Below are 22,384 nucleotides of genomic sequence, written 5' to 3'. Positions count from 1 at the left end.
TGGGTATCTTGAGGACTAAGAACAGGAACAGGTTAAGTACAGAGCACAGACTCAGCGACCTGAGCTCAGACATCTTCTGCAACTTGTGATCTCATAGTCACAAAAGCTTGGGTTACGGCCGGCCACTTCCATGTGGCCTCTCATTCTTCTGCCATGGATCGTATGAAGCCCGTCTGATGTCCAAACATCAGACCCTACACATTCTTCAACTGCAGAGACTCTGCATTGATGTCTTCCCACAGAAACTTGAGTAAGATTGAGAACCAGAGCTCCCCAAAGCCACAGCAGGGTATGTGGTCAGAATCCCTCCCAGATTCTGCCTCATGGATGGTGCCATTGTTCAGTTATTAAACATTTCTCAGGCACCCAAACAAATAAAATTAGCCAGTGTAGCACATATAAGAAAGCATGAGAATGTCTAGTTATTCCAACCACTCTGGCTCCAGTTCTAAAATGGTAAAGGTTTCACAACATTAGAGGATAGTCTAATAACTGTGATCAAACAGAATAGTCAGTTGGGGACACTTGCGGTACAAATTCAATTGTTTTCTAAAGCCAGAGGAAGTAATATGGCCCAAGGCTACTTAGGGAAGCACTGTAGCAAATATAGATAGATAACGAAAGAAATCGTTGCAGAGGCATGAAATGCCTTCATTTACATTAAGGGAGGGGAAGCAATTCTGTTTGCCTTTCCAGCCCACTTCTCTGGGGCTTCCTTGCATCTACACTGAAAACATACTGCATCTGAGATTTGCTGTACCGATTAGGGGAGAAATTATGCCCTTTGCCTCAAGGCTGTGAGCTGAACATTTACAAATGGATGCATCTGGGCTATGTTGGAAGAAGATACACTCAGAACTGTCCAAGGAGACAGAAGGAGGCCCATCTATGTATAAAAGCCAGAACTGGGCTGCCTTTGCTTTTGTTGTTGTAAAATCCATTCCATTCAAATCCCATCTAATGAAAATGTGCATCTGTAAATAAAAAATAAATCAAGGGAATGTATTAATCCTGCAGCTGCTGTCCACTCAACTTCCCTTATAAAAAATAACTCAATTTTCTGGGCTGAATGTTCTTTCTATTTAGCAATGTGATGGCAATTTGAGGGGTGACAAAATAAATATTGAAATCTATTTATGTGTAAAAACCTTGGCAGTAAAAGCGGTCTTTCTGCAAGTGTACAGTCATTTGCTTCTGTAATTTTGTGAAAACTTGAGGTTCAGGGTCTGACCCTATAAATCCATTATGGGGCTGTTTAGATTCTTATGGTATTTGCCCATGCTATTAGTTAATTTGTCTCTTTATTCTAGGAGTGATGCTGGGTACAGGTCAATGAGACTACCTCCCATGATTTCATGGTCCCTGGACAATTTTTTCTTGCTTGAATTTGTTTGTTTGTTGGCCTGCTTGTTTTTAAGTCAGAGCTTCTCTATGTAGCTATGGTTTTCCTGGAATTCGCCCTGTAGACCATGAGTTCGCTGCTTCTTCTCATCTGCTGGCATTAGAGGGGCGCACACCACTGCCAGGTTCCTACTTGTATTTCATGGTGATTAAAATGCTTGTCTTTCAAATTGTTAGAACGTTTCCATGGGAAAGACATAGTTAAAATTTTGTTAAGAACCATCTATCATAATCCTTTAGAACAAGAAATGAGGTAAGACTTCAAGAAAACAGCTTTTCCATTTTCCTCTTCCTCTATTTCCTTCCCTTTCTCTTATGGTCCTGAGAACTGCACTCACAGCCTTGTACGTGCCAGGTAGTCACGCTCACACTGAGATCCGTCTCAAATCTTTAATTTCATTTTTTTTTAAATTTTGAGACTAAGTCTCACTAAACTGTCAAAGCTAGCTTAGAACTTGTGATTCTCCTGTCTCAGCCCCAGAGAGCTGGGATTGTGGTTAAGTATCACATCGTGTCCAGTTCTGCCTTTCCTTTAGGGTTTTAGCAAATAACTGTCTAGTAGTCTTTGTATTAATAATGCTAACACACAGTCTTGATAGTAAGAGTTTTGTCTTTAACTATCAGAAAGACCCTAGTGGGAGACTCGTTTGTGTCTTTCTAATTTTGAAGACGCACTTATTGCTTGTGCAGTTAAACCCACTTGATTTTGATGAGTTGTAGGTAGAACTGGTCAACCAGGACAGCTCAGTTCTTCTTACCCTTCCCTCTAATTTTTATAATAATGTGCGAAGCTCTTACTGAAGTGCCCTTCTACCTGGCACTCGTACTCCTCAAGGTCTGAAGAGTTTGTTCTCGTGAAATTTTGGAATGGTTGGAGAAAAGTTAAGTCTCCTAGCTTCTCCCCTTTCAGTCTCTGAGCTTGCAATTACAGGTTTTCCTGTGAACTGCATTGTATGGGGGAGGTAAACTGCTCCTCTTGCACCCCAGAACTGCCCCTTCCTCCTATTAAGCCTGCCCACCATGCCTGTTGCTCCCTGAAACAATGAGATTAATGGCAGTATTTTATGTTCACTGTTCCCACCATTGCCAACATTCCATTTTCATTTTTTGTGCCTACCTCTAAGAGTCAAACCAAGAAAATCAAATAAACTTGCATAATTCCATTTTACAATAAGCAGCTGATTATTCTCAGTTTGGAGACTAGCAACCAGAAAACAGGAAGAAGTTGGCCGATGTCCAGACTTCGCTGGGTTCTGGCCGATCTTAGGGCATGTGGAGTGCCTTTTGTTGCCATTTTACTAGATTGTATTTGATAATGGTAATTAAATTTCAGATGGGTACTGTGGATGATAGATTGCATTATTTTTCCTCTTGAGGAAAAATACTGGTATAAAATGGAGTTATGATTAATTACAGAATTTTCTTTTCAAAGACGAGAAAATGTCCTCATGTAGGCAGGCACTTTTCTTCACCACATTATGCTATTAATATGCTAATGCGGATGGGCGTCTGTTGACTTACACAGTAAAAACAAAACCCATAAGAGAGCAACTTGATTCCAGCTTATCACTTAAGCTTTTGTTTCCTTTGCTAAATAGAAACGCATTACATGCTCAGGTATATGTCTTGTGTATTATGAGGTTTCACAAGACATTTCAGCACACTTCGAAAAGAGGATCCGGGGCAAAGATCTGGTTCTATTGCTTTATTGGTAAAATGAACCCAGGACTCTGACGGTGAGCAAAACGTAAGTAAAAGAAGCAAATTTAAGGTGGATTGGTACTAAGCTATCTATTTTCCTATAGCTCAGGACGGGTAGCTTTCAGGCTACGTGAGGTTAATTGTGTAAAAGCTTATTGGTACTCAAAGAACTACTTATAGGGACACAAAAGAATCCGTTCACTAGCTCTCTCACAGCCAATCTCTATTTTTTTTTTATTAACTTGAGTATTTCTTATATACATTTCAAGTGTTATTCCCTTTCCCGGTTTCCGGGCAAACATCCCCCCCCTTCCTTATGGGTGTTCCCCTCCCAACCCTCCCCCCATTGCTGCCCTCCCCCCATAGTCTAGTTCACTGGGGGTTCAGTCTTAGCAGGACCCAGGGCTTCCCCTTCCACTGGTGCTCTTACTAGGATATTCATTGCTACCTATGGGGTCAGAGTCCAGGGTCAGTCCATGTATAGTCTTTAGGTAGTGGCTTAGTCCCTGGAAGCTCTGGTTGCTTGGCATTGTTGTTTATATGGGGTCTCGAGCCCCTTCAAGCTCTTCCAGTTCTTTCTCTGATTCCTTCAACGGGGGACCTATTCTCAGTTCAGTGGTTTGCTGCTGGCATTCGCCTCTGTATTTGCTGTATTCTGGCTGTGTCTCTCAGGAGCGATCTACATCCGGCTCCTGTCGGTCTGCACTTCTTTGCTTCATCCATCTTGTCTAATTGGGTGGCTGTATATGTATGGGCCACATGTGGGGCAGGCTCTGAATGGGTGTTCCTTCAGTCTCTGTTTTAATCTTTGCCTCTCCCTTCCCTGCCAAGGGTATTCTTTTTCCTCATTTAAAGAAGGAGTGAAGCATTCACATTTTGAACATCCGTCTTGAGTTTCGTTTGTTCTAGGGATCTAGGGTAATTTAAGCATTTGGGCTAAAAGCCACTTATCAATGAGTGCATACCATGTATGTCTTTCTGTGATTGGGTTAGCTCACTCAGGATGATATTTTCCAGTTCCAACCATTTGCCTACGAATTTCATAAACTTGTTGTTTTTGATAACTGAGTAATATTCCATTGTGTAGATGTACCACATTTTCTGTATCCATTCCTCTGTTGAAGGGCATCTGGGTTCTTTCCAGTTTCTGGCTATTATAAATAAGGCTGCGATGAACATAGTGGAGCACGTGTCTTTTTATATGTTGGGGCATCTTTTGGGTATATGCCCAAGAGAGGTATAGCTGGATCCTCAGGCAGTTCAATGTCCAATTTTCTGAGGAACCTCCAGACTGATTTCCAGAATGGTTTTACCAGTCTGCAATCCCACCAACAATGGAGGAGTGTTCCTCTTTCTCCACATCCTCGCCAGCATCTGCTGTCACCTGATTTTTGATCTTAGCCATTCTCACTGGTGTGAGGTGAAATCTCAGGGTTGTTTTGATTTGCATTTCCCTTATGAGTAAAGATGTTGAACATTTCTTTAGGTGTTTCTCAGCCATTCGGCATTCCTCAGCTGTGAATTCTTTGTTTAGCTCTGAACCCCATTTTTTAATAGGGTTATTTGTTTCCCTGCGGTCTAACTTCTTGAGTTCTTTGTATATTTTGGATACAAGGCCTCTATCTGTTGTAGGATTGGTAAAGATCTTTTCCCAATCTGTTGGTTGCCGTTTTGTCCTAACCACCGTGTCCTTTGCCTTACAGAAGCTTTGCAGTTTTATGAGATCCCATTTGTCGATTCTTGATCTTAGAGCATAAGCCATTGGTGTTTTGTTCAGGATATTTTTTCCAGTGCCCATGTGTTCCAGATGCTTCCCTAGGTTTTCTTCTATTAGTTTGAGTGTGTCTGGTTTGATGTGGAGGTCCTTGATCCACTTGGACTTAAGCTTTGTACAGGGTGATAAGCATGGATCGATCTGCATTCTTCTACATGTTGCCCTCCAGTTGAACCAGCACCATTTGCTGAAAATGCTATCTTTTTTCCATTGGATGGTTTTGGCTCCTTTGTCAAAAATCAAGTGACCATAGGTGTGTGGGTTCATTTCTGGGTCTTCAATTCTATTCCATTGGTCTATCTGTCTGTCTCTGTACCAATACCATGCAGTTTTTATCACTATTGCTCTGTAATACTGCTTGAGTTCAGGGATAGTGATTCCCCCTGAAGTCCTTTTATTGTTGAGGATAGCTTTAGCTATCCTGGGTTTTTTGTTATTCCAGATGAATTTGCAAATTGTTCTGTCTAACTCTTTGAAGAATTGGATTGGTATTTTGATGGGGATTGCGTTGAATCTGTAGATTGCTTTTGGTAAAATGGCCATTTTTACTATATTAATCCTGCCAATCCATGAGCATGGGAGATCTGTCCATCTTCTGAGGTTTTCTTCAATTTCTTTCCTCAGTGTCTTGAAGTTCTTATTGTACAGATATTTTACTTGCTTGGTTAAAGTCACACCGAGGTACTTTATATTATTTGGGTCTATTATGAAGGGTGTCGTTTCCCTAATTTCTTTCTCGGCTTGTTTCTCTTTTGTGTAGAGGAAGGCTACTGATTTATTTGAGTTAATTTTATACCCAGCCACTTTGCTGAAGTTGTTTATCAGCTTTAGTAGTTCTCTGGTGGAACTTTTGGGATCACTTAAATATACTATCATGTCATCTGCAAATAGTGATATTTTGACTTCTTCTTTTCCGATCTGTATCCCCTTGATCTCCTTTTGTTGTCTGATTGCTCTGGCTAGAACTTCAAGAACTATATTGAATAAGTAGGGAGAGAGTGGGCAGCCTTGTCTAGTCCCTGATTTTAGTGGGATTGCTTCAAGTTTCTCTCCATTTAGTTTAATGTTAGCAACTGGTTTGCTGTATATGACTTTTACTATGTTTAGGTATGGGCCTTGAATTCCTATTCTTTCCAGGACTTTTATCATGAAGGGGTGTTGAATTTTGTCAAATGCTTTCTCAGCATCTAATGAAATGATCATGTGGTTCTGTTCTTTCAGTTTGTTTATATAATGGATCACGTTGATGGTTTTCCTTATATTAAACCATCCCTGCATGCCTGGGATGAAGCCTACTTGATCATGGTGGATGATTGTTTTGATGTGCTCTTGGATTCGGTTTGCCAGAATTTTATTGAGTATTTTTGCGTCGATATTCATAAGGGAAATTCGTCTGAAGTTCTCTTTCTTTGTTGTGTCTTTGTGTGGTTTAGGTATAAGAGTAATTGTGGCTTCGTAGAAGGAATTCGGTAGTGCTCCATCTGTTTCAATTTTGTGGAATAATTTGGATAATATTGGTATGAGGTCTTCTATGAAGGTTTGATAGAATTCTGCACTAAACCCGTCTGGATCTGGGCTCTTTTTGGTTGGGAGACCTTTAATGACTGCTTCTATTTCCTTTGGAGTTATGGGGTTGTTTAACTGGTTTATCTGTTCCGGATTTAACTTCGATACCTGGTATCTGTCTAGGAAATTGTCCATTTCCTGAAGATTTTCAAGTTTTGTTGAATATAGGTTTTTATAGTAAGATCTGATGATTTTTTGAATTTCCTCTGAATCTGTTGTTATGTCTCCCTTTTCATTTCTGATTTTGTTAATTTGGACGCACTCTCTGTGTCCTCTCGTTAGTCTGGCTAAGGGTTTATCTATCTTGTTGATTTTCTCAAAGAACCAACTTTTGGTTCTGTTGATTCTTTCTATGGTCCTTTTTGTTTCTACTTGGTTGATTTCAGCTCTGAGTTTGATTATTTCCTGCCTTCTACTCCTCCTGGGTGTATTTGCTTCTTTTTGTTCTAGAGCTTTTAGGTGTGCTGTCAAGCTGCTGACATATGCTCTTTCCTGTTTCTTTCTGCAGGCACTCAGCGCTATGAGTTTTCCTCTTAGCACAGCTTTCATTGTGTCCCATAAGTTTGGGTATGTTGTACTTTCATTTTCATTAAATTCTAAAAAGTTTTTAATTTCTTTCTTTATTTCTTCCTTGACCAGGTTATCATTGAGTAGAGCATTGTTCAATTTCCACGTATATGTGGGCATTCTTCCCTTATTGTTATTGAAGACCAGTTTTAGGCCGTGGTGGTCCGATAGCACGCATGGGATTATTTCTATCTTTCTGTACCTGTTGAGGCCCGTTTTTTGACCAATTATATGGTCAATTTTGGAGAAAGTACCATGAGGAGCTGAGAAGAAGGTATATCCTTTTGCTTTAGGATAGAATGTTCTATAAATATCCGTTAAGTCCATTTGGCTCATGACTTCTCTTAGTCTGTCGACATCACTGTTTAATTTCTGTTTCCATGATCTGTGCATTGATCAGAGTGGGGTGTTGAAATCTCCCACTATTATTGTGTGAGGTGCAATGTGTGTTTTGAGCTTTAGTAAGGTTTCTTTTATGTATGTAGGTGCCCTTGTATTTGGGGCATAGATATTTAGGATTGAGAGTTCATCTTGGTGGATTTTTCCTTTGATGAATATGAAGTGTTCTTCCTTATCTTTTTTGATGACTTTTAGTTGGAAATTGATTTTATTTGATATTAGAATGGCTACTCCAGCTTGCTTCTTCTGACCATTTGCTTGGAAAGTTGTTTTCCAGCCTTTCACTCTGAGGTAGTGTCTGTTTTTGTCTCTGAGGTGTGTTTCCTGTAGGCAGCAGAATGCAGGGTCCTCGTTGCGTATCCAGTTTGTTAATCTATGTCTTTTTATTGGGGAGTTGAGGCCATTGATATTGAGAGATATTAAGGAATAGTGATTATTGCTTCCCGTTATATTCATATTTGGATGTGAGGTTATGTTTGTGTGCTTTCATTCTCTTTGTTTTGTTGCCAAGACGATTAGTTTCTTGCTTCTTCTAGGGTATAGCTTGCCTCCTTATGTTGGGCTTTACCATTTATTATCCTTTGTAGTGCTGGATTTATAGAAAGATATTGTGTAAATTTGGTTTTGTCATGGAATATCTTGGTTTCTCCATCAATGTTAATTGAGAGTTTTGCTGGATACTGTAACCTGGGCTGGCATTTGTGTTCTCTTAGGGTCTGTATGACATCAGTCCAGGATCTTCTGGCCTTCATAGTTTCTGGCGAGAAGTCTGGTGTGATTCTGATAGGTCTCCCTTTATATGTTATTTGACCTTTTTCCCTTACTGCTTTTAATATTCTTTCTTTATTTTGTGCGTTTGGTGTTTTGACAATTATGTGACGGGAGGTGTTTCTTTTCTGGTCCAATCTATTTGGAGTTCTGTAGGCTTCTTGTATGTCTATGGGTATCTCTTTTTTTAGGTTAGGGAAGTTTTCTTCTATGATTTTGTTGAAGATATTTACTGGTCCTTTGAGCTGGGAGTCTTCACTCTCTTCTATACCTATTATCCTTAGGTTTGATCTTCTCATTGAGTCCTGGATTTCCTGTATGTTTTGGACCAGTAGCTTTTTCTGCTTTACATTATCTTTGACAGTTGAGTCAATGATTTCTATGGAATCTTCTGCTCCTGAGATTCTCTCTTCCATCTCTTGTATTCTGTTGGTGAAGCTTGTATCTACAGCTCCTTGTCTTTTCTTTTGGTTTTCTATATCCAGGGTTGTTTCCATGTGTTCTTTCTTGATTGCTTCTATTTCCATTTTTAATTCCTTCAACTGTTTGATTGTGTTTTCCTGGAATTCTTTCAGGGATTTTTGTGTCTCCTCTCTATGGGCTTCTACTTGTTTATTTATGTTTTCCTGGAATTCTTTCAGGGATTTTTGTGTCTCCTCTCTATGGGCTTCTACTTGTTTATTTATGTTTTCCTGGAATTCTTTCAGGGATTTTTGCGATTCTTTCAGGCATTTTTGCGATTCCTCTCTGTAGGCTTCTACTTGTTCTCTAAGGGAGTTCTTCACGTCTTTCTTGAAGTCCTCCAGCATCATGATCAAAAATGATTTTGAAACTAGATCTTGCTTTTCTGGTGTGTTTGGATATTCCATGTTTGTTTTGATGGGAGAATTGGGCTCCGATGGTGCCATGTAGTCTTGGTTTCTGTTGCTTGGGTTCCTGCGCTTGCCTCTCGCCATCAGATTATCTGTAGTGTTACTTTGTTCTGCTATTTCTGACAGTGGCTAGACTGTCCTATAAGCCTGTGTGTCAGGAGTGCTGTAGACCTGTTTTCCTCTCTTTCAGTCAGTTATGGGGACAGAGTGTTCTGCTTTCCGGCGTGTATTTTTTCCTCTCTACAGGTCTTCAGCTCTTCCTGTGGGCCTGTGTCTTGAGTTCACCAGGCAGCTTTCTTGCAGCAGAAAATTTGGTCTTACCTGTGGTCCCGAGGCTCAGGTTCGCTCGTGGGGTGCTGCTCACGGGCTCTCTGCAGCGGCATCAACCAGGAAGACTTGTGCCGCCGTTTCCGGGAGCTTTAGTGCACCAGGGTTCCAGATGGTCTTTGGCTTTTTCCTCTGGCGTCTGAGATGTGTGTGCAGAGAGCAGTCTCTTCTGGTTTCCCAGGCTTGTCTGCCTCTCTGAAGGTTCAGCTCTCCCTCCCACGGGATTTGGGTGCAGAGAACTGTTTATCCGGTCTGTTTCCTTCAGGTTCTGGTGGTGTCTCAGGCAGGGGTCCTGCCGCTCCTGGGCCCTCCCCCACGGGAGCCCAGAGGCCTTATACAGTTTCCTCTTGGGCCAGGGATGTGGGCAGGGGTGAGCAGTGTTGGTGGTCTCTTTCGCTCTGCAGCCTCAGGAGTGCCCACCTGACCAGGCAGTTGGGTCTCTCTCTCACCGGGTCTGGGGGCAGAGAGCTGCTGCGGGCCGGGATCCGCGGGTGTGGGACTTCCGGTAAACACAGAACGTGCCGGGTCCTAGAGGAATTCTGTTTCCCTGTGTCCCAAGCTCACCAGGCAGCTTTCTTGCAGCAGAAAAGTTGGTTTTACCTGTGGTCCCGAGGCTCAAGTTCGCTCGTGGGGTGCTGCCCACGGGCTCTCTGCAGAGGCAGCAACCAGGAAGACCAGCCAATCTCTATTTAACTAAAGGTGGCTCTGGTGGAGCTGCTGGGTCTGCCACTGAGCTGTGTACTAAGAAAGCCAGATTCCATGCCCTGTAGCTGGGTTGCTCACCAGGAATGGTGGGAAGAATTTGAATGCACTATGCAAATTCATGTGGTTAATTCTTGGTGATACACTAAGGAAGAATAAGTGCCCCCCAGACTGGCCAGTTGGAGAGAATTCTGAGACTGTGCATTTGCCATAACAATATGAGCAATAATTTTATCATTGTTGGCACAACGTTGCTGTATATTTCTACTGCTGCTTCCTATGCATATTTTTTGTATATATTTTTGTGTATCACATTTTTATAGTTAGATCAAAATGCCCCTTTCTTTTTCATATCTTGAGTTATGGCATAGCATAAAGGAGAATCACCAACTAGATAATATTTAAGGGTTGGACGGGTGGCTCAGGTTGTGAAGTGCTTGAGTTTTATTTTATTTAAAAACTTTATTCGAGGATAATAATGGTGGTGATATCAGTGTTGGTGTTGGTGATGGTGTGTGATTGATGTATGAGTGTGGGTGCATGTGTAGAGGTCAGAGACAACCTTAGGAGTCAACCACCACCACCACCACCACCACCACCACCACCACCACCACCACCACCACCACTACCACCACCACCACCACCACCACCATCATCTGTGGGCCTCCGTGCCCGAGGTTTTCCATGGTGATCTCTGGCCTGGCTAGGTAAGTGGGTAGGGGTGAGGGGAAGAGAACTCAGGCAGGGATAGGGACTGCTTCCACCACTTCAGCTGCTGGTTCTGCTCGTTTCTGCCACTGCAGCTTCAGTTGCTCTGACTGGGCCGAGCTGAGCTGGCAGGAGAGTGAATAGCGGTTAAGGGGTACAGGGAGCTTCTGGCGGCAATTTCAGGAGAGCAGATCTCTTCCCCAAGAGGTGGTGTTATAGCTCTAATGACAGAAACTCTCAGATGATGAAATAATTCCTGCACACTTTTAATCTTGAACATGATTCTTTTTTTTCTTTTTTCTTTATTAACTTGAGTATTTCTTATTTACATTTAGATTGTTATTCCCTTTGCCAGTTTCCGGGCCAACATCCCCCTAACCCCTCCCTGTCCCATTCTACATGGGTGTTCCCCTCCCCATCCTCCCCCCATTACCGCCATCCCCACAACAATCACATTCACTGGGGGTTCAGTATTAGCAGGACCAAGGGCTTCTCCTTCCACTGGTGCTCTTACTGGGCTATTCATTGCTACCTATGAGGTTGGAGCCCAGGGTCAGTTCATATATAGTCTTTGGGTAGTGGCTTAGTCCCTGGAAGCTCTGGCTGGTTGGCATTGTTGTTCATATGGGGTCTCAATTCCCTTCAAGCTCTTCCAGTCCTTTCTCTGATTCCTTCAATGGGGGTCCCGTTCTCAGTTCAGTGGTTTGCTGCTGGCATTCGCCTATGTATTTGCTGTATTCTGGGTGTGTCTCTCAGGAGAGATCTACATCCGGTTATGTCGGCCTGCACTTCTTTGCTTCATCCATTTTGTCTAATTGGGTGGCTGTATATGTATCAGTCACACGTGGGGCAGGCTCTGAATGGGTGTTCCTCAGTCTCTGTTTTAATCTTTGCCTCCCTATTCCCTGCCAAGGGTATTCTTGTTCCCCTTTAAAAGAAGGAGTGAAGCATTCGCATTTTGATCATCCGTCTTGAGTTTCATGCTGAACACGATTCTTAAACACAGTTTTTGGATGGGTCAGTGTCTGATGGCAGGTACTTCCCATTGATTTGACCTGAGAGCTTGGGAAGACTCCATCTACATATTTGGGGGCATGGTCTTGTCTCTATGATTGATCTGTCTTCAGCCTACATGACCTGTGGTCACGACATGACCTGTGGTCACGTCTTCACACGTGGAGGAGGGGTTTGGGGTGTTGTCCTCTGTGATCAATCTGTCTTGGGTCTATGTAACCTTTGGTCACATCCTCAGTTGTGGACGAGGGGCTTGAGGTATTTGCCCTACATGACTGGTCTGTGTCAAACCTTTCTACAGGGGTCTTTGGGGGTGCAGCTATGTGACACCCAGATATCCTAGGAGAATGGGAATGTGCCTGCTGTCCCTTTTAGTGTCTCCAGGGCTTTGACCTATTTCGACCAGTAATCAGGGTACCTTTTACAGCCCTCCGCTCCGCCCACAATCCTCCTCCTCCCCCTCCTCGTCCTTGTCCTCCTCCTCCTTCTCTTCCTCCTCCTCTTCTTCTTTGTCTTCTTCTTTCGTGGTAGGTTCCAGGGTTCAAACTCAGCCCTTCAGGCTTGGATGCTAAGTTCTGAAACCTTCTGAGCCATTCTGCTAGCCTTGACTTGCATTTTATTTATTTTTGAGACCTAGGCTGTCCTCAAAATTGCAATCCTTCTGACTCAGCCTCCAAAATTCTCCAATCAGAGGCATATACTATTATACTGAACTTCTATTTGACAGTTAAGAATAAAGATAGTCTGTTTTTTATGACTTAAGTTATTTGGGATAACCTTTTTATCTCTGTCATCTATTATTTTGCATATTGTAGTACATATGTAAATCATTCTTATGCTTTCTACTTTATAATATCAATGTGTACAAAATTACCTGATTCTACCCCTCCCCAAGAACAAGCATGGTCAGATCAATGCTGAACTATCCCATAAGTCTTCAAACCATTTATTTACTCAAGAAATATTAATGGTGCAGTCCAAGTGCCAAGCACTATTCTAGGTGTTGGTAGTGCAGAGCTGAACGAAACTTAATGGCTACTTTTCAGAGGTTTCTAGAATTTAGAGAAAGTAGAGATTATTATAAAGCATACACAGGAAGTTAGTCCATGGCATAAAGTATTTGATTGGAAACAAGGAGATGTGTTTTGGGATTTCAAATCTAAATCCCACCTGGGTTGTGTAGTTGAACAGTTTTCTTGTCTGTAGTGAATAAGTCCTACTTTGTACACTGAGTGAAGTCATCTGTATTTGAAATACTAAGTCTACTTGGTTAGTATTCGTGGTGTGGGATAATCATTAATGATACCACAGAGGTCAAGCATTCCAATATAGTTCTGTGAAAAACGCTTTGGTAAGGGTAGTAGTTTTCCCAAGGCTGACTATGTAAGGCAATATGAACTTCTAGAGTATGACTAAAGGAGGAAAATCATCTAGAAAAGCAGTTTAGGAATATGGGAAGCACAGAATATCTTTTCTTTACCCTCAGTAAAGTATAACTGGCAATTTAGAAGGAAGACTGTCAGTAGACTACTTGCTTAGCATCCCACAAGGCCCTGGATTTGCTCCCTAGAACTGGGGGGGGGGGGGAAGGCACAGAAAAGTGTGTCTGAATCCCTGGATGTGAAATTACATACTGTGAGGGTCACTATATATGTTCTGGAAACTATCAAGAACAGTGGCTGTTTATAATTCTGACTCCTATCTCCATTCTCATGATAGTATTTCTGAAAATGTGATTTTCAGAATCACCCAGAATGTTAAAATGTCATTTTCCTGAGAATATAACAAATGTGCTAGATCAGATCCTCTGAACGGATTTCAGACATGTTGACAGATTTGTGTGGATAATACATTAATGAATTTTAACTTATGTGTGTGGATGTGTGTCTGCATGAGCATATGCCACACGTGCGTGAGTGCTCAAGGAGGTTAGAAGAAGACACGAGATCCTCTGGAGCTGGAGTTCCATTTGTCTGTGAATCACTAGATGTGGGTCCTCTAGAAGGTCAAGAAGTAATCTTAACAACCAAGGCATTTCCATGGTACCCTAGGTATTACAAATTGCGATGGACTGAATATTTCACTACTTACTGAATGTTTTGGTTGTCTTAAGGATCAGTCTTACAGAGAAGGCATTACAGGAACTCTGGACGACTGCCTGCTTTTTTGCATTCTGATCAAATCTGACTATGAATCACATGGGGTCTGTTTAGTTGGAGACTGAGCAGCTTTTTCAGTTATTTTCATATCTGGCCCTGGGCAGTTCTTCCTAGGCATCTGGTTCCTTAACTATTCTTATTCCTATAGTTTGCTGCTTAAAGCTCAGGCCTAGATAATTCACTGTTCGTATGGTGGTTTTCTATTTTCTTTAAGAACAGAGCGCCATGTGTCTGAGGTCTGGAGAAAATAGCCGCAGAAGATGTCTCAGGACCTCTGGCTATTCTTGTCCAGGGAAGCCACTGGCTTCTCACACATTAAAGCACAAGTCACTGAATGCTGTTATTTCACAAGCAATGCAACCCATAAAAGTTATGGATCACCTTAAAGCCATAAATAATACGTGAAGAATTGATCATTTGAAAGTGAAGACCAAAGTTAGTGTATTTACTTTATTAGTTAATAGATCTAGTTGGTTAGGGAAAACAAGCTGTTTCTAAACTGAATGATGTTAACAAGGTTGTTCTGGAGACACAAAAGGTGGAAAATTTGCTCTTGGATCCTTTCTATATGTAACTCAGTACAATAATACCTGGGTTCCTTCAAAAGCTTTGGGTATATTAACCTGCACGATTTGCAAATTGAGCGACTGCTCTTTTTACAGCTTCTCATTACTTTTAGGAAAATTACTTTTCCCCATGTGCTTGATGAATAAACAAAATAGTTGCCAGTTTTCAAGGGTTTTAAATTGTTGTCTACATTAAAGGCAACATTTTTCTCTTCTACTAAGGAGACAGCCATATTCTGATGCTTTTAAATTATTTTTTTTTAACAGTACTGCCTGGTTTGAAGGATTTCAGATTGAAAATCCATAGGCAATGCAGAGAAAATGCCATGGAGAAGATCTGAGTTGCTTGGGGCTGGTGTTCTATAATTTTGAGAAACACATCATCCAAGTGAATGGCAGTGTGCCTTACAGGTGCTCTTGGGGAGGGATACCGAGTGATTATTTAAAAGAATCGAATAGCTATGTAACTTTAGTATTGCATTATTTTTTAAATATTTGTATGTATGCTTCCTGAAGTTATAATTTCACCAGTTAAAAATATCAGGGAAACGATGCAAACTTTTGAGAGAAGCCAAATGACCATGCACGTATGGAGATAGAAACAGGAGTCTCATAGCTCCGAATGCTCTTTTCCTAAATATGTCATTACTATAACAATGTTTATGCTTTTTCAATTGTGTTAGCAATGATAATGAGATCCATAATTAGTGCACAGGTGGAATGATGTTGGTGACAAGATGGGCACTCCTTCCTACATAAACACATCCCATAACGACAGTAATTCACAATCAAGTTCTTTCTGTGAGAATTAGAAAACACCTTGTTACTTGATATGGAACTCCCGTGTCTGCTTCACTGAGTGGGCGTTTCAGTCTGTGGTTCCTATCATCCTGCTTGTCCGGTGGCTAACCAGCTTTCTGGGGCTCAGTTATTTGGACAATTCAATGTTGGTGCTTGAACGTGGTATCTGAAGTAGTCCTGACTCAGTTCAGGCCAAGAGGTTTGGAGCAGACCTTCTGGAGGGTTGAAAGATTCTCAGAGTCAACCCTCAGGAAGTTGGGAGAGGTTTTCAGGACTTTTCTTTAGATAATGAATATTGATAGAGTTGGCGACATAAGTCTAGGGTCTCTGAATGAAGAGGAAGTGTAGGAGAAGAAACTGGAGAGTATTATGGGACATGTCGTTCATTAGACGTTTCTGGGGACTGGAGCACAGAGTTGTCGTTGTGGGTCTAGTGCCTTTTTTTTTTTTTTGGAAAGGAGAAGTCCTCAGGTCACAGGGATGGGTAGAATTTGTGGCATGAGTTTAATGTTTCTGTATGGGGATGTGGTCATGCATTTGCAGCAGGGATGGGGAGAGTTGTTGGGTGGGGTGCAGATGGGTTGTGAGTGTAGTTGTCGTTGGAAGAGCCTCCTTGCCTAGATTAAGGGATGTAAGGCACTTGGCATGAATAGGTGCAGTTAGTGGTGTGAGTCTGGGGACTTTATTGCTAAAAGAACCACATATCTCAGTTATAGAGGAAGCAAGCTGGACTTGAGCTAGAAACTTCTCCCCCATAGGCTAGCTTTCAGAGTGCTGGAGAGGGTTATGTGATCTGTTTAGGGGTGGATGGGAGAAGGAAATGGATCAACAGTCTTACCCAGCTGTGCACTTTATCAACTGTGAATCCAATCTTCTAGGTAAGATGTGCCCATCTCTATACCAATGCTACAACTGTTCCAGGGTGGCAAACTATTTTTGGATTGGATTTGAGGGTCGCTTCACAGGAGAGAATCTGTGCCTGATACTATAAACCCAGTCAACAATCTATGTCTTGGGAGGCTGGAAGGGGAAACCTTATTACTGTTGTTCAGGTAAAATGTTACACTGTCAAATTATCCTCTAAATACCTGTTTTAAACGCATAAATGTATTCTCTTTACAGTTGAGGGTGACAAAGGTAATCGTGCTTGGCTAAGATGCTAATAATAAATAGTAAATAAGGGCTTATTTCTAAATGCTGCATTTTAAAGCCCACTTTAAAGCTTAGAGAGCATTACAGAAGATGATGAGGAAACAGGAGGAAAGTAAGAGTTGGTTAATAAGGAGGACTGTGAAATGCTACTCACGAGGCATGACATAACCATTGGAATTGTGATCTCATAACAGCTACAGTCACCTCTGTTATTTTAACCACCAAGATTATTAGGTTTTAGGCAGTCAAAGGAAACTGATGTACAAACTTCAAAAAAAATTCCCTATTCTGTTTTATAGGTTATGGCTCAATTCTTTCTATGAAAGCAATAGTTTCTGACCAGTTAAAGTTTTGTTTGTTTGTTTTTTCATAAAACTCAATGTTCATCATTAACTGAAGTCCAGGAAAAGCAAAAGCAAATTATAATTTACTACACAGAAGTATCTTTTGCTACTGTATTATCTTCTTCTTCTTCTTCTTTTTTTTTTTTTTTTTTGGTTCTTTTTTTCGGAGCTGGGGACTGAACCCAGGGCCTTGCGCTTCCTAGGCAAGCGCTCTACCACTGAGCTAAATCCCCAACCCTCTTTTGCTACTGTAAATAAGGGGGAAATATATTTTGTAATTTGTTTGAAAATTGGTTACTTATTGAAGTACCTCTAGGTGATGAGTTTTGATTCCTGTTGGTGTGTGCGAAGACACATTATAGGACAGGATTAACTCACGTATTGTAGTGGGGAGCAGCTGGTGAGGCAGGTATTTTAGTGGAGCTATTTTAATGCAGACAATATAAGGATATAAATAAGCAGGTATTAGAGAAAAATAACCATCCCTAGAAGAAAACCATGCAACCCTAGGGTGCATTAGTCAAACCTTTTGTCACTGTGACCAAATTTCTGACACGAATCAACAGGAAGAATTTATTTTGGTTCAAGGTTTCTTTCCATGGCTGAGGCTTCATTACTCTGGGCTTGAGGTGAGACAGCAGTGTGTGGAGGAGGTCATGGACAGGAAGTATACAAGAAGAGACTCTCATTAGGTATGATCTTCAAAGATGAGAACCTAGTGACATATTTCTTGAAGGTAATCCCTATTTTTTAAAATAGAGAGAGTTCCATATCTCTCTAAATATTACTATCACACATAGACCAGAGTTTGAACCTCTGGGGGCATTTGATGATCAAACCATAAAACAACGTCATACTAAGACAGTAAGGGGAGGAGGAAGATATTTCTTCAATGGCTCAGAAAGCAAAGGGTCTGGAGAGGTTGACTTCTTAGAGCTGAAAAGTTCAGAGGGAGAACCCTGTGAATGATAAGAGACAACTTTGTCTTGGAATATAAGCAAGAAAGGAGACTAAAACTGGCTATCAGAGATGCTAATTGCTGTGGCTGAGGTGAAGAACTTAGCTGGGACAGAGTTAACCAGAGTGAGGAACACTACGGAGCAAGCTTACACACTCCTCCAGCCTAAGGTTCAGTCAAGGGAGATGAGATAAGGTTTACATAGTTCGGCTCCCAGCACTGGGTGTAAAGGCAGAGGTTTGGAGACAAGAGTCCATAGCTTGTAAGACAAGGAAAGATCATGTAGAAACAGCAGCCAGAAGACATTTTTTACTGTAAAGCCCTGAACCTTGGTTTCTTTTCTAAGTTTATAAGTATCACTTAACTATTTGGAGCTAGTGAAAAGCACCCTGCTTAGAAGTTGATATTGTTTGTTGACTGAGAGGACAGGGGACTATCATGCCTATCGATTCATGTGACTCTTCTGCTGGACAGTTGAGATGAAAGAATAATATTTTTAGAAGAGGAATGCTGGTTTTCTTACATCTTTGGGGTTTGGTGGCATGGTGTAATTGTGGCTGGAGGGAAGCCATGAAGTGTTAAGGTTGAAGTAGAGACTGCTTTAAAGGAAGACATTTTCGCCCAGAAGGAGGGACCCATTATGCTAAGTCTTGGGAATAATTTAGAACAGCTGCCAAGTGCCCCACTTACTCATAAAATTGATGCAATTTGAGAGAATTATGCTCCTTGTAAACTACTTTACTGGAATCAGAGGGCAGTTTGATATTTTTCCTTGAATGATGACTTCTTTTAGTAAAAAGAAGGGGGAAAAGCCTTGCTCTTTACATATCTGATGAAGACGCCTTCCGGCTCCCTATACTGCCTTCACCTTTGTACAAACATCCAGTGTGTTATTGTTCCTTTGCACAAAAATTCACTGTGTTGTAGTTCCTTTGCACAAACATCCAGTGTGTTGTATTCCTTTGCACAAGATTTCAGCACACAAGAATGTCTCTTTCAGGTCAGGACAGGCAGCGTAATGTAGTCATTAAGCATTTGGTTTTGAAATATGCCTTATAGTTACTTAACCTCTCTGACCTTCAGTTACTTGGTCTTGAAAGTGGGATAATGCTAGTTTCTATCTCATGGAGTTAAAAAAATGAAATCAAAATAGTGATGCACTTAGAACTACAACAGGTCACACAGCGAAGTAATTAATAAGTGCTAAAGATGATTGTTAGATTTCTTCCCCATAGTAAGGTTCATAAAGTGCTTCTGCTACTTTATTTGGATTTAAGATCACCTCTATCCAACATTACCAGAGGAAAGCATCGGCTCTCTTTGGAGGTCAAGCTTAAGAGATAACAACTCCTACTGAAAACTCTCCTGGTCAAGATGAACAGGAAGTGTCCTACTTCCAAGAAGTGTGCTTCAGAGGCTAGCAGGACTTTTTGATTCTTTTTTAATGATGGAGGAGGAGAAAGCTCCATTTCAGTGTGTGTTCATGCTGGCTTTGGCTGCCTACTTCCAGGCACAAAACCATGGGACCCAAGTGCAGGGTTTCAATCTCTAAAAGCACCTTGGTCACTGCATAAACTTCCTTAGCAGACAGTGCCTGGGGCTGTTCATATAAATCCTAGGACTTAATGCAGGAAGATGACTCTTGCTCTTTCTGAATGTTGTAAGACCACAGAGAGTCTCAGTGGCATTGGAAAACATGGCTGGTGTCAGATTTAGGGGTATAGGGAAAGAGAAAACAAAAGTTGAAATCCTACTGAGTGAATGTGAACTGTAGTGGATCTTTTTCATTGGACAAGAGACATCAGGGACAAGAGTAACTTAGGGTGGAAAAGGGCAGTTTCGAATAGTTTAAGATGCTCTAAAATAGGCTCTCAATCTTTTCACAAGGCTAGATATACATCCTAGTCCTAATATCTGGGGGTGAGGCAGACACCTTTTCACAGATAAAATGCTCACTGTGCCCCAAAGGCAGAGAAATGGTGAAGACATTTATTCAGGTAAGAGTGTTTCTATCAAGCTCATCCGTGCTGTACCTCCTCCACCTGGAAAGAACAAGACTTGGCTTCATGTTTATGGTTCTCTCATTATGTGAGAATTGCTGGTAGCATCACTAGTTTTCTAACCAGAATCATATACATATACATACACACACACACACACACACACACACACACACACACACACACACACACACACATATATATATTTCATCCTTGAATCACTTCTATGCCTGCTCAGTCCAGGAAAGGATGTAAGCTACAAAAGGGGGAGAATCAGCAACCAGGCACTGGGAGGCATCTAGAAGGGCAGGTGTGGACATTAACAGATGCCAGGCATGGTTAGCCACCTTTTCAATACCTTTTCCCTTTCTTATCTTATGCCGATCCACTTGCCTTTGGTATTTCAGTAGGAGAAACAGAAATCTGACTGGAAATTTCTAGAATTCCACCATCAAGCCTATCCAGTCACATGCCATTTGTACCTTGTCTTTTGCTTTGCTGTTAGCCGGAGTGCCCATGAGTTCTCTTTGTGCCCCAGTGATATGTTGCAGAAATTATTAAGCCCAATCTGGGGTTTTTACCCCCACCTTGGTCATTCAGTTTCCAGATAACACATACACACATACACATACTCTCTCTCTCTCTCTCTCTATATATATATATATATATATATATATATATATATATGTGTGTGTGTGTGTGTGTGTGTGTGTGTGTGTGTGTGTGCAATAAGCTTTAAGAGGCACAAGAGCAGATGTCTACCCTCCCTGCTATTAGAATCTACTTTCCTATTGATAACCCCAAGTTATCAATTACTACATACTATGTTTCATCTGGGTTTCTCTTAACTCCAATTGGCTAGCACTCAGGGCCATGTTTTCATGAACTCACCCTATCCATGGTGGCTTCCCTTCCTCTTCTCCTCTTACCCTGTAGTTCTTCTCTGACTCCAAGCCCACGAATTCTAAATCTCACCTATGTTTTTATTTTCTACCCCACTATTGGCTGTCAGCATCTTTATGTACCAGCCAGAAATAATTTGGGGGCAGGGTCCTACAGTTTCACTTAGACAGCAAGACAAAAACCTCCATGGTGATATCATTTCTTTTAATTTTGTCAAAACTTTGCTCCTCAAATCTCTCTTCTTTTCCTCACAGCATCTCCTTGTATTCTACTGGTTCCTGCCTATCAGCATCTCAACTTAAATGCAACACTTTTTCAAGTTCTTCCCTAAAGGCTTTCCTCTAGTCTTCTTTATCAAATGCATGTTTTTACCTGTGATCATACCTTATCGGAACACTGCTTTGACAGGAGGCATGGGTGTCACAGATGATTTGATAGTATTAACTACCAATGTATTGAAGTTTGTAAAAGTCTTACATGGACAGTGGAGCGGACACAGTGCCCATGGTAATGTTTCCTCTGGGTTTCTCTTAACTCCAATTGGCTAGCACTCAAGGGCCATGTTTTCATGAACTCACCCAATCCAATATCTTCTTTTAGAAGGAGATGAAGTTAAGTCTCTTATACTGGATGTGTACCCCCAATATTCTGGTTCTTTTCCTACTTCCCAGTGCGCTTGAGAGATTCCCTTGGCTGAGAGTAAACTTTTATAGCTACAGAAGTTTCCATAATCCACTTCCCTCACCAGACTACTTATTATTTTTATTTTTTACAACTTTTCAGTTCATGTGGGAAATTTCCATCTTTTGCTGAGTAGGCCATTTCAAAATTTTATTTCCTCTGCAAGAAACATATACACATTCTAACACGGCAAATTTGCTTTAAAATATGATGCATGTGTGTGTGTGTGTGTGTGTGTGTGTGTGTGTGTGTGTGTGTGTGTGTGTGCTTGTGTGTGGGTAAATATGTGTGCCAGAGTGCAAGTATGGAGGTCAGAGCACAATGACAAACACAAAATGTAATTCATTGAAATCAAAATGTAAAAAAACTAACACATAAGCTATGATGCAAGCTCTAAGCTTCCTGGAACATCTACAAATGCTTATCAAACTGTTCTAAGAACTTGACCAGGATTTCATTCAGCGTGAGACCCAGATTGAAGGGTTTTAACAGTGACTCAGAGTCATCTGGTACATGAATTACAGATCATAGAGTACAAACTCTAGTGACATTATGTGTTTGTAAACTCTCAGGATGAAGATAATACATTTATGCCTGTGAAAAAAATCAGCATTGATTATGTAATTAATCAAACTTCTAGTTGACAAGCAGACTTAATTTGTGATGTTTGACCCAATTTGAGGCCCCTCAGGCTTAATTCCCAGCTATATAGATTTGCCATGGGAGAATTAGGGTTTTCTTTTATGTCCACCTTCTATCGCTACTGTGGATTACCTCTTCCTTTTTCTAAACATCCCACATTTCTTAGATTGTGACACCTCGCTGCAACATTACAGCCCGCCTTGGTTCTAAAGATCGAGTCGTTGACCTCGCGCATGCTAAGCAAATGCTCATGACTTCATCACCGAGCTACGTCCTCAGTCCTGCACGGCATCATGATAAATAACTGAATCTACGCCTTTAAGTTTGAGTTCCAGTCTGTGAAAACGGAAGAACTTCAGGCCAGAAGAAATAGAGTTTT

The sequence above is a fragment of the Rattus norvegicus genome, chromosome 4 (genome assembly GCF_036323735.1).
Source record: "Rattus norvegicus strain BN/NHsdMcwi chromosome 4, GRCr8, whole genome shotgun sequence".
NCBI classification, from domain to species: Eukaryota; Metazoa; Chordata; class Mammalia; order Rodentia; family Muridae; genus Rattus; species Rattus norvegicus.
This window is presented reverse-complemented; position numbering follows the sequence as displayed.